This window comes from Anser brachyrhynchus, assembly GCF_964034855.1.
Source record: "Anser brachyrhynchus genome assembly, chromosome: 1".
NCBI classification, from domain to species: domain Eukaryota; kingdom Metazoa; phylum Chordata; class Aves; order Anseriformes; family Anatidae; genus Anser; species Anser brachyrhynchus.
The window spans coordinates 97,855,182-97,867,315 of record NC_137694.1 but is presented as its reverse complement, the minus strand read 5'-3'; the positions used below and the strand labels follow the sequence as shown (position 1 = coordinate 97,867,315).

At 37.7% G+C, this 12,134-nt stretch overlaps 1 protein-coding gene and 1 long non-coding RNA gene across 12 annotated transcripts in view; one reads left to right on the top strand and one right to left on the bottom strand.

Moving 5' to 3' along the window:
* Positions 1–11,995, bottom strand: part of LOC308188316 — a 42,134-nt gene extending 30,139 nt beyond the window's left edge. Inside the window, exon 1 of the long non-coding RNA XR_013945399.1 lies at positions 6,825–11,995. This is a non-coding gene — a long non-coding RNA (uncharacterized lncRNA). The remainder of the gene's footprint in view (positions 1–6,824) is intronic.
* Positions 1–12,134, top strand: part of LOC308188313 (uncharacterized protein) — a 421,245-nt gene that overhangs the window by 49,097 nt on the left and 360,014 nt on the right. For all 11 annotated transcript variants that reach the window (XR_013945384.1, XR_013945385.1, XR_013945386.1 and 8 more), the window contains exon 2: positions 12,007–12,066. The gene's annotated coding sequence lies outside the window, so the exon portion shown is untranslated. The remainder of the gene's footprint in view (positions 1–12,006; positions 12,067–12,134) is intronic.

The following is a 12,134-nucleotide window of genomic DNA, read 5'->3' as shown; positions in this document are numbered from 1 at the left end:
CTGGTAACAGATAACCATTCGTAATGGCAATACTGATACTGCTTTGGGCATTTTAGCTTAACTTTCATTTTTAGCATAACTTTCATAACTTTTTAGCATAACTTTCATTTGAAACAGAAACTTGCTAAAACTGAGAAGCGTGAGCCTGACGGTGGTGTTCCTAGCTGTTGGCTCAATGCTAACTGCTGGGCTTGTGAAAAGTATGCGAGATTCAGGATAGTTCACCACACAACAGTGCTTTGCTTAAACCGAAGACTTCAGTGCTTCAGTGCCCCCCCAATGGGGCCTTTGGGGCAGTATCCAAAGGGGAGAACTTTCAATTTGCAAAATCTAATTCTCAAGGTCCTGTAGCTTTCTCATACCCTTTATGGCTCGGAAGGTGATTAAGTGAAAGCGCTGGTGTTTTTTCATGCAACTCCATCACAATCCTGTGATTTTTTGAGAGAACTCTTTTCCATGTTTTATTTGGCAAAAATACTGAAATACATTTCTTAGCTTTGCATGCACAGAATGGAAGCTGTTAGTCTAAGTCATTCTCTTGTTGGAGGTACTGCAGTTTTCATGCCTGTTGTCCGTTTTAATGTTGGAAGAGGCATCCTCGCTACAAGAAGGACATGGAGGTGCTTGAGAGAGTCCAGAGAAGGGCAACGAAGCTGGTGAGGGGTCTGGAGAACAAGTCTTACGAGGAGCGGCTGAGGGAGCTGGGGTTGTTTAGCCTGGAGAAGAGGAGGCTCAGGGGAGACCTCATCGCTCTCTATAGGTACCTTAAAGGAGGCTGTAGAGAGGTGAGGGTTGGTCTGTTCTCCCACGTGCCTGGTGACAGGACGAGGGGGAATGGGCGAAAGTTGCGCCAGGGGAGGTTTAGGTTGGATGTTAGGAAGAACTTCTTTACCGAAAGGGTTGTTAGGCATTGGAATGGGCTGCCCAGGGAGGTGGTGGAGTCACCATCCCTGGAGGTCTTTAAAAGACGTTTAGATGTAGCCCTTAGTGATATGGCTTAGTGTAGGACTTGTTAGTGTTAGGACAGAGGTTGGACTAGATGATCTTAGAGGTCTCTTCCAACCTAGACGATTCTGTGATTCTGTGATCATTTGAATTTTATGTTAGCCAGTTTTCATTTCAGAAGAGCTACTTGAAATACTACTTCACATTTAGCTTAGAGCTTCAAAATCCTATCATGTAGTTTAGTGCCAGATTAGAAGTGTGCAAGATGGCATGGAAAAGTCAAGCATTTTTGGACCCCAAATCTAATCTGTGGATTTACAGAGACAATGATATAAGCATTTCTGTTCTTTAAAGGTTATGTCAGTCACAACCAGATTCATTTTCCCTGGGATTCAGAGGTATTTCCTTCTCTGAATAGCAGGACTTTTGATCAAAGTCTGGTAGCAGACTTTCATCACCTTTCTTTGAGAAATCTTATTTTGATGTGAGTTTTATTTATAAACATTATTTATGTTGTGTCAGCACCCTGAGTATTCCTGCTGGGGTTCTGCTGGTTAGCACTATGGGCTAAGTGCTGCACCAGTCTCAGCTAGACCTAGGGATTTACTGCCATTTGTTCCCATTGTCAGTAACTCAAGAAATGGTGGTCAACATTTGGGCTATGCAGATGCTAAGAAGCAATGAGTTCTGTTTTTTGATCTGATTTTTGTCAGTGCATTAATTGATCTAGCAGTATGCACCTAACTTCTCGCATATGTGCACTAACACGTATAGACCTTGGCCTGCCAGAGTTTTGCCTCTTAGGAAAGATACGAAGGGAACTTTGGGGAGATCTACTTTGTGCTAGGATAGGAATTTTTAGCTCATTCATCTAAACATCAGGCACTTAGTCATGGCACCTGGGCTATCTCTATTGATAAAGGAAAGGGAGAGGCTTCTCTGGTGATTTACTTAGCCATGTATCTGAGAAGAGAAGGAATCTCACTCTCGAGATGCTCACCTCGTTTCAGTGTCGGAAGAAACAACCTAAACAGTGTCTTTTAGGTGGCCAAGGTTAGGTGAGATGAATTTATCCTTAATCCTTCTGTTTTTTTGTTTGTTTGTTTGTTTTGTTTTTCATTTGTTTGTTTGTTTTACTGCTTCCAAAGTAAGAACAATCTAATTCTATTTGGTTTTGCTTCATTCAGAGTATATAGTACTTTGAATTTCTTCATGCTAGTTATGCAAATGAAAAGTGGTATGATGTTTGGAAATGCTGAGTTAATGGTGCAGATGTAATACTGGGATTTTTGTTGTGGCTTTTATATTAATTAATAGATAGGAAGGAAGGCTTTGTTGTTAAAGCAGTGGAGTGTAACTTGTGATAAAAGTTCAGCACTCTGTCACTGATTTCCCGTGTAACCTCAAGAAAGTAACTCCAGTCTGTGTGTCTCAATGCATCTAAAAAAGTAGTTCTTGCACTTCTACTTCTTGCTTGTCTTGTCTGAAGAGTTCTTTCAAGTGACAACTGTCTCTCAGTCTGTGTCACTGCAATGCCTGGTACATTGGTCTCACTGGAATCTCTAAACTCTACTGTAAAATAAATAATTTATTACCTGAAAAACAGCTTTTTATAATACAATGTATTTCAGAAACTTTGTCTAGTCTCATTTTGGCCTCATAAGAGGACAAAAACATGAATAATCCATTGACCTGTACTAAATGGAGAAAAACGTGGAGATCATTTTGTGTATGTTTAAGGAAAATGTAGGTAGAAGTTATATATGTAGGTCATATACGTATATGTAACAAAATAATAGTATCAAATGGATCACATGCTTTGAGGGATAGCAACTTGAAGAAACAGATTTTACTGCATAAAGTATTTGTATTAAAGTGTTCATAATTTGAAAACTCTACAGCATAATAAACATAATTCTTTAATAGGAATGAGTTGAATTGATTTTTGAATCTCATTGGTTTGGGTAAGATTACAGCAAATATTAGTTTAATCCCAAACTATCCATTCACTTTTGCGGGTATATCTTCAGTTGAAAGTGTACAATCCCTCTTGAATTGTTTCCGTCAGACCTTAATCTATACAAACATGATATTTATTCTATAAAATATGAGGCATTCTCATAATGGAGGTATCTACTAGCTTGCAATATAGCTCCCAACATGATTTTAATCTGAATACTGTGTGTTGATGTATCTCAGCTAAGATTTTTACTAAATCAACTGTCCTGATGTCCTTAAAGCAGGATGAATGTTAGAACTAAAAAAATCCTACTGATCTGAATATCTCAGTCTTCATATTGATTAATCTAATGGTTATTTTTGTAATAATATGAATTTTTAATTAGACCCATTCTTGTTACTTGGTTTCTATGAACCAATTTTTGCATATTAATCATTATAAAAAATAAATACTGTATCTGTAATGAAAGATAGAAATGATAAGAAAAAATAAAGGAAAAGGTGATAATTGGGATTGTAGCTGTATTGTGGTACAGTGTGGTATATTTAGTACTGTTGCAAGTGTGTACTTATAATTCCCCTTATATTTAGACTAGAAGAACCTACTGCAGCCTAAAGGAACTGTTTTCTGTCCAGAAGTCATTGCAACATGGCAAATATTGAATTTTTAATGTCCCCTACTGAATCTAACTGAGCAAAGATACATTTTCAAAGATTTTTTTTTTCATAGAGGAAATGTGAACTGAAATTTTGTGAGTCATTTTAGAATGTGCTATACATGTATTGGAATAACTATTAACAATTCACAAAAGTACAGGGATAAAAAGAATGTGAAATAGGATCAGTTTTGTTTTGTTTTTGTTTTTCAAAATAAAAATGATTTTGAATGTTACTTGACAAAACATCAGCTGAAGAAAGTGAGAAAAGCTTTGGAACTGATATTTTGGCAGGGATGCCAATAAAGGTTCTTTCGTAATAATACCGAAAATACTTCGCCAGTAGAAAAAAATGCTTTTTCTGTGATCGGATACTTTCGCAGAAAACAAGTCTGGTATTTGCTAAAGCCTTAGCATCTGTCTTAGCTACCAATACTTAGAAATTTAAGAAGAACCTAGCTGAAGCCGTTAGACTAAATCCATTCTTCATGCACTTCCAAGGTAGTAAGAATTGTTCTGGGACTGCTTATGGGTCCTTTCATGTAGGCTTAATTCAGAGGAACCTGAGGAATTTTCCCTTATATGGTCCTTACAAATGCCTGTTGGTGTATCTTTGATTCACTTTTTAAATAGGAGGAGAATGAAAACCAGTGTACTTTTCCTCATAACTATGAGGTAAAGACAAACAAAAACTCCTTTTCGGTGATAATTCTTGAATATCAGTACCTCCAAAATAGATATCCCTGTAGCTAGATAACTGGATGCCTTACTCAGAACTGCTCTCCAACTGTTCCAGGAAAACTTAAATCTGTTTTGGCTGAGTTATTGTCCTTTGGAACAACCTACTGCTCACTCACAGGGCATCTTTCACTGGCGCTTCCAGCTAACATTGCTTAAGAACACACTGGAAAGGGGCTGCATAATTCACGAGAACATAGTGAATCTACGTGCCTCGTGAAAATGGTCCCAAAAGTGTGCATGAATTCTGGCAAAGATCCTACTTCGTCTTTCTGGGTCTGGTAAAATATGAAAGATTTGGGGAGATTTCCTGTGTGTTTCATTACAATTGCCTCCTTTGTGAGACTTCAGCAAGAAAGTCATCTTTTCCTTCAGCTGGAGAGCTTCTAAGGCCTCCAGAGGAAGCTTTGAAATGAAAAGTTAAAAGAGGGATGGGCTTTGTGCATATATCCCCAATTCTGCCTGTTTGGTCTACACATTATAACCTAGCTTTTAACTCCATTATTGGATACATTTTTGTGTTTTCTCTACATCTTCTGTTTATCCCTATTTTCTATAGTGTTAGGTATATTTAGAAATACATGTATTACTTATACATTTTTCCTTATGTATCAAACAGAATTTGTAAGTCATTTATGTGAGCAGTACACAGTAAACCATTTTCATACAATGTACTAAATATTAAACATAAAGCATAACGTGCTAATAAAATGTTGCTAACGTAAGTAGGCCACCTAAATTAGAGGCTAAGCCAGCTCTGTGTTTAACTATCTCATCTCCTGAATTGCACCTTTGGAAGGTTTTAGAAGGCTGAGCAAAGTATGGTACATAAATATTGACAAAATTATTAATATCTGAAAGCAGGGAAAACAAATTATGTTGGACCATTATAGCAATTAAGAGTAGATGATGTAATACCTCACATTTGTACAGTTTTGTAGAAACGATGAGGGAATAGTAGTTTGTTAACACCTTCTCAGATATTATCCTAAAATTCTTGTAGAGACTTCTGCTCGTGTGTGAAAGCTTTGGAATAGATTTTTGGTGGCATCATTCACATACACAACTTCAGTATATTTGCATATACCTTTACTAATCCAGGGCTTCAAAAGCAATATTATAACATTGTTTCCAAAGAAAGGCTGGTTAAGAAAAATTGTCTGAGATTCACTACCACGTTTCTTGATAATAATTTTGCATTTTTCTGGACGGCAGTGACTGCGTGGTTCTCAACCTGAGGTTACTGAGGTGGAGATAGCGTTGTTCTACACTGCTGATTGCTGAAGACTTTAAAGGGTGTGCGCCAACTTTGTCATGTGCAGGGCTGTCACTGCTTCATCACACCTCCAGGAAGGAGCTTGGAACTTCCTCCATTTTCAACACAACACCAGAAAAGTGACTGCACCAGATCAGCACTGCCTTAGGGATAATTATACATAGGAAGAAGGAACGTAAAGATGGTTGGGCCTAGACCAGTTGCTTGTAGGATCATCGGGGACCTGTGGCATTGACTTTTATTTGAGGGGTAGGCAGGGTTTACTTCAGCAGGGTAGCTTTACTGAGTAAAGAAAATGGGCTTGTGCCTGAGACTATTTTATCCTTCTTTGTAGCACTTCTGGCTGGAACCTTCACCAGCTTCTCTTAACCCAGCTCCTTTCTAGCAGATTTACAGAAACAGGAGAGGTTGCATATATGCCTCACAGGAATCTTGTTTTCACTTAGCTGCAAGTCAGAAACAAGCCAGCTCATTCACTGGTGAACACATGAATACAGGATCTTTGTACTAAAACTTTTATTTCTGTATTTAAAATTCCAGCAGGGTTCAGTGAGAGGGAGGTATTTTGGGGTTAATAAGAAGTGTGTATTCTTCAAAACAACCCCACCTCTGAAAAAAAAAAAAAAAGTCCACACAGCATTATAAAATATCTGCTTTGTGTCCTAAAATAAAGCATGTGTTTCATGCTCTAAAAGTCTGAGGTTTGTAGCTGAAAAAGATTAAGTAAATAATTCAGAATTTGTTGTGTTTACCTGTTAATAATTAAGCAGGCTAGTCTGTGTACTTTTTATAGATGTTGAGCTTTATTTATTTATTTTTATATACTTGGCTTATGTTCTGATTTTTAAATTTGAAGAAGTTTCTGCCAAGGAGGAGATGAGAAAATAGCCATCAAGGAGTTAAATGTTGCACAGTAACCAAAATCTGTGGGGACACTTGGTCTCTGGAGAGAATGGAGAATTGTCATCTTTCTCTCTTCCCTTATGCTTTCCCCCAAACCAATTTCCAGTGCTTTGAGGAAATTAATTTTTAAAGGTGATAATTTTTTTTTTTTTTGGACAAAAGCAGTACCTTTGATTCTTACTTTCTGATGCCAGTGGCTAGGGATAGAGGATTCTGTTACGAGGCGACATCTCAGTCAAGGAAAAGTTTCAGCCTTGTCCTCTTTCAGAAATAGAACAGACATTTGAAGGAAAAAATAAGCCACCAGGCACATAATATTTCTGTTTTCTTATAAGTGAGTTACTTACATTTTGGTGAAAGGTGATGGCTCTGAAGTCTGAAATCTTCTTTGTCATTTGAGTAGGTACAGAGAGGCCAGCAGCAGTGTGAGTTTCTCTCACAAATAAATTTAGAGTTGTTCATTGTGAGACTGTACTCTGTGGTAGCTGGTAGTTCAGTCTGAACAGATCAGTCAGGGCATCTTTACTCTCAGTGGTAATGAACAGGGCAAGAAGTTGCCAGGTTGCTTTTGAATCTTAGTATCTGTTTCTTGAGGGAAAAACAAAAAACAAAAGGCACTTGATTAGCAGCAAAATTATTCTATGTTTTCTACCCAGTAATTTTCAGTTACTGTTTACAGAAGCTAGACCAGGCATAGATTGAAAAAGAGAATAAGTAGAGATTTGGGTTTGTCTTTTTTTTTTTTTTTTTTATGCTGAGAGGTAGGGATCCACCCCACTGTTGATCATTCCCTCCCCACCTTAAGCAAAGTCATTGCCTAATTTTTTTAGTATTTGAACTGTTCCTTTGGTCTTGGCAGAGTAAGATAACATTTGATATTTTCACTCACCTTTTCCAAGGGTGAGAGAAAGCACAGGGTAGTGAGAAAAGTCAGTTGAAATGATTGGCATTAAAAGACAAAAGCTGCTGAAATGTGAGAGTGATCTTTGGACTGTATATTAAAAATCAAAGATTTAAAAAGACTGTTTATGTGAGAATTAATAGCCTGATTTTGTTGACAGTTGAAGTCTTCATCTGTTACCATGGCATGTTTTAATTCACTGTCTGCATTGGTATTTCCTTCTGAAGAATTATACATGCTAGTTACTAGTACCTCTAATATTAAAAATTCTGCCTCTTGTGTTCCAGGCAACATTTTCTGTTTCAATAAAGACAGTACATAAAGTTAAGAGGAAGTTAAGCTGGTAGATAGTGTTACAGAAGCTCACCTACTTCCTTTTCTCCATAGCATGACTTTTGCCTGAAAGGTCATTTTGTTTTTATCCTAGAGGGTTATTAATCCAAGTCTTCCGTATAGATAAATGTGGGCAAATAGTCTTCTTCAAGTAGAATTTGGAAGTGCACAGAGAATTTAAGTTGTTTTCTAAAAGATTTTATCCTGCATTAAGAATGGTGCTGTAACACCGAGTATTGTTTCTTTAAAAACCTTTCCTGCCAAAAAGCCAATTCATATCCAGTTTGTTATCTTACACTCACAGGTCAGGTCAGTAGTCTGTTTTTGGCAGTCTTCATGTAGAAATTCTCTAAAATCTGTCCTTATGTTAGAAATTTAAAGCTAGTTATTTGATTTATTTTTCCCCCTAGACAGACAAGCTTGACTCTTGAAACAAGTTAAAGAGATCTCAAGTCTAGTTCTCAGTGGACAGAAGTCAGTATCATGAAAAATGTTACTACATTAGTAGTAATTGTTCTGTTGTTGTACGTCCAATGGAAGAGGTCGAACCAGTCACAATATGTGACCACTCAACATGATCCCACAGTTCAAGGCAGAGGGGCAGTGGTGAGCCTATGTGAGTAAATTCGTTCTACTCAAAGTAGTGTCCTGGAAATGAGAGGATTTCAACCTTTAAGCTTGCCACATTAGCCTTTTTCATAAGCATTGCATTCACACTTGAGTTTTTTTGTTTTGTTTTTAAAAGTGCATTGCTGTGATGCACTGTCCATTTTGCTAAGGACATACTTTACCCAATGCTCATGCCAGGTTGACTGAACCTCAAGAGACCAAGGAATTTACTGGTAGTCTTACCATGAATCATTATCTGAAATCCTTTTGGCTGCTATATTCTTAGCATTAATCAACAGTGATTCCTTTCATCCACTTGCTACAGGAGTTTAGTTTGCATGTATGATGATTGTATTTTGGAGGAACTGGACTGGAGTAATGCTAAAATAATATATCTTGTTCCTTGAAATTCACTCTTTGTATATAGAGTCTTAAAAAGAGAAGATCCTCACAGTTGTCATCCTATAATATTTTCTCCCTCTTGGGAAAGGTTCCATAAATTGAGAGAAAAGTAAATAAAATTTGCACATTCTTTACATATTCTTATATGGAATGTACTTATCTTAGTTTCACTTAATCTGACGATAGTTCACTGAATAGGATTTTTTTCATTCATAGCAAAAGTCAAAAGGCCATGCAGCTTATAAGTTATTAACATAAAGAAGTGAGCAAGTATATATAGTTCTTTACTGTTAGCATTTGTATGCTGTTACTACTGTATAATCAACTGGTATAGCAGAAGAGGCATTTTTAATTTAGCACCATTTAAATTGTCCATTTCTGTATTTCTTATCTTTGTGGTAGATCTCGATTTGATCAGACATTTTAAAAAACAGCTAAGTATTTTAACTAATTGACTTCATCATTGAAAAAAAAACATTTTTTCTGGAAAATTACTGTGATCTACCTCAAGTCTCTGTGAGGATTGTGTATTTTGTGACGTTGAAGTCAGTAAGGCTGTTTTGAGCCAACGCTGCAAAGTATTCACTTTTGCTTAGTACATGGGGCTTAACTTTCAAGGTGACCCGAAGTGAATTTCCTGAGTCGTGTGCATAGTTTTTCATGATGTCATACAGCTGCATCAGATTTTGAGCATAGTATTTGATATAATTTGAGTCACCAATAAGCTGTTGATCCAAGGGAAAAAGTTAAATGTAAACACAGAGGGTGGAATTTAAAACAAAATGAATGGCCTGTAATTTTAGATATGATAAGCTCTGTTAACAGTCTTGGTCCTACAAATGACCATCTCAAATATAAGGCTTGATTAATTTAAATTCCATATAAAAATAGTTTTTAAAAACTGTGTGGCAGAAATGTTATCACTAATTAAACTCTGGCATTCAAAAGTTTGGAAAGGATAAATTAATGGTAGTGAAAATAAAGAAACGTAGCAGTTATAATGACACAGACCTTTGTATAGTACTTTCTGGCAAGAATGGTAACTGACAGAAAGATAGCTATGTATGCCATGGGTAGGTGTACAAAATTTCAAATGCCAGTAGACCAGAGAAGAGAAACTGAAACTTTTGACTTTGAAGAGCTCGAGAAGATAATGCCTGAGCACCATCACAGGTCCAACTGCTCAGTGACTTTAAACCAGAAAACATTTATTTCACCTTGTAATGGGTTTTTCCTGTACTTTTTCCTGTTTTTCATCTCTTCCGATTCCCCAGCATCGCCTTCTCTTCCTGGGCTCCCCCAATACACTCTAGAGGCATTTAAGTCATCTCTCACTGCAGCACGTAGTTTGCCAGCCAGTGCAGAGCGTTTCAGTTGTTAGATGAGTTAGACATTAGGCAAACAGCACAGTTTCATACCTACTAGTATCGCTCAAATCAAACATACACTCGTGCAATACATCTACCAGCATCTAAAGGTCAAAACCTGATCCTCGTTACTCAATATTTTAGGCCTCCTGGTTTGCTTTATTCATTGTCGGCGCAGAACTGACAGACTGTTCGAGATCCTGGTTGTGTAATGTTGGAAAGTGCTACCAGCTGCCGCCCGGCGTGTCTATTCAGGCAACAGCAGACCTTATGAAAGCTAAAGCACATGCTGCACGGCCTTAGTTCCAGCAAAATAAACCTCCTTCCCTGAAAGCGGTGGAAGCCACCATCTAACAGACTGTGTGCTCTGTGCACTCACAGCTGACCCACGTAGGCCAGAGAAATTTCCCCAGATGGAGAACCTGGGGCATGGTTTGCTGGTGATGATCAGAGGTAGGAAGCACCCAGAAAACTAAGGGAAGGCTGCAGGTGTGAAATGAAGTTGTGAGCGTGTCACCGAGGTGGAAACAGTAGCACCTGTAGTAGCACCTGTAGTAGCACCTGTAGTAGCACCTGTAGTAGCAAGGATCTGGTGGGAAGTCAGGCTTGGGAGCAATGAGCCAGAAGGCCTGCTGTCATTATGTCTTCTTTAACCTGAGAAAACAATGCTTTGTGTCCTTTCTTTCCAAATAAGCAAAGTTGCTCCAAAAAGTAGTTCTTTCAGTTCTTTTCTGTTAACAAATTGCTTTTAGCAGGTAACAGATCACAGGTCCGCTAACAGATTAACAGGCAGCAAATCATATGAGCTTTGGAGAAACAACTCTACGACAAATAAGTGCCATTGAATCAGTTCTGCAGTATGGCAAGGGGGTCAAAATCTCAGTGATTAAAATGCCTTTGTGGATAGCTTTGAAAACCCCTCACCAGCAAAGGATTACAGAATACCAGTAGGCTTGGTTAGCCCATTCCTGCCGTACTTGAGCTGGTTATTAGATTTGGACGTGGGTTCCCAGGTGGAAGGTCAGCACTTGGGAGCAATGAAAAGATCTTGCAACTCCTGTGAGGAAGCAAGAAGCCCTGCTGAAGTGGGTTTGGGAGCTGTAACCAGAGTGAACCTCTCATAACAGGAACTGGAAGTTACGCCAATTAGGGCCCTAAACCATACTCTGACTTGGTGGAAGTGGAGTGCCCAAGTCTCATTTCTGACTTCAAAATACTCCATCCTCAACTGTTTGGCAGCCAGTTCTGAACATTTTGTTAATTAGTGTTATATGGTTCTAAGTCTGCTTTTAATTCTTTTTTTCAAAAAGCAGCCTATAGAGAGATTTTCTGAGCATTCTAGTCATTAAAGCCATTTATAGCTGACAGATGCAAAGACATTATACACAATTCTTCATTTAAGGAGAATAAAAGAACCTCTTTAAACTCTTGAACTGTTAGAGTATTTACCTGTAACTTTTCCCACGAATGCATTTGAATGGCAAACATAACTGGTGAAACTTCAGTTGTGACACCCATTTGTTTTTATCCCTAGCAGGAATGAAACTACACTTAATGGAAAAAATGAGATTTTTTAATTTTTTTTTTAAAGCATGAAGTCGTATGAATCACTCTCTGCTAAATTGGTGTTCAGTTGTGTAACTTTTCTCTCTGAAGTTCACCTGTAACGTGACAGGTTGGATACTAGTACAATTAGCTTATTTGTTTGTCACCTGTGTGCTAAACGTTAATGTGTAGGACTTTTTTGTTCTTCCTTCAGATAGTTATATGTTTATATATATACAGCATTCCACCCACTTCCCCCACTGAACTCGTAGTTATTTGACTGTTATAAAAACTGAAGGTATTGTGTGCACAAATCTGTAAACATAAGCATTTTTTAAAATTTCTTTCTTTTTTTTTTTTTTTTCTTTACAGCAGCATAAAAAAGAAGTGTTGAGAGCTGCTCTTAACCCTTTTGGAGTCCGAAGTCAAAAGGTAAAATCAAATGCTACTTTTTGGGTTTCTACAGGTGTTGATACCGTAATTGTTTGGAAATGCTATTT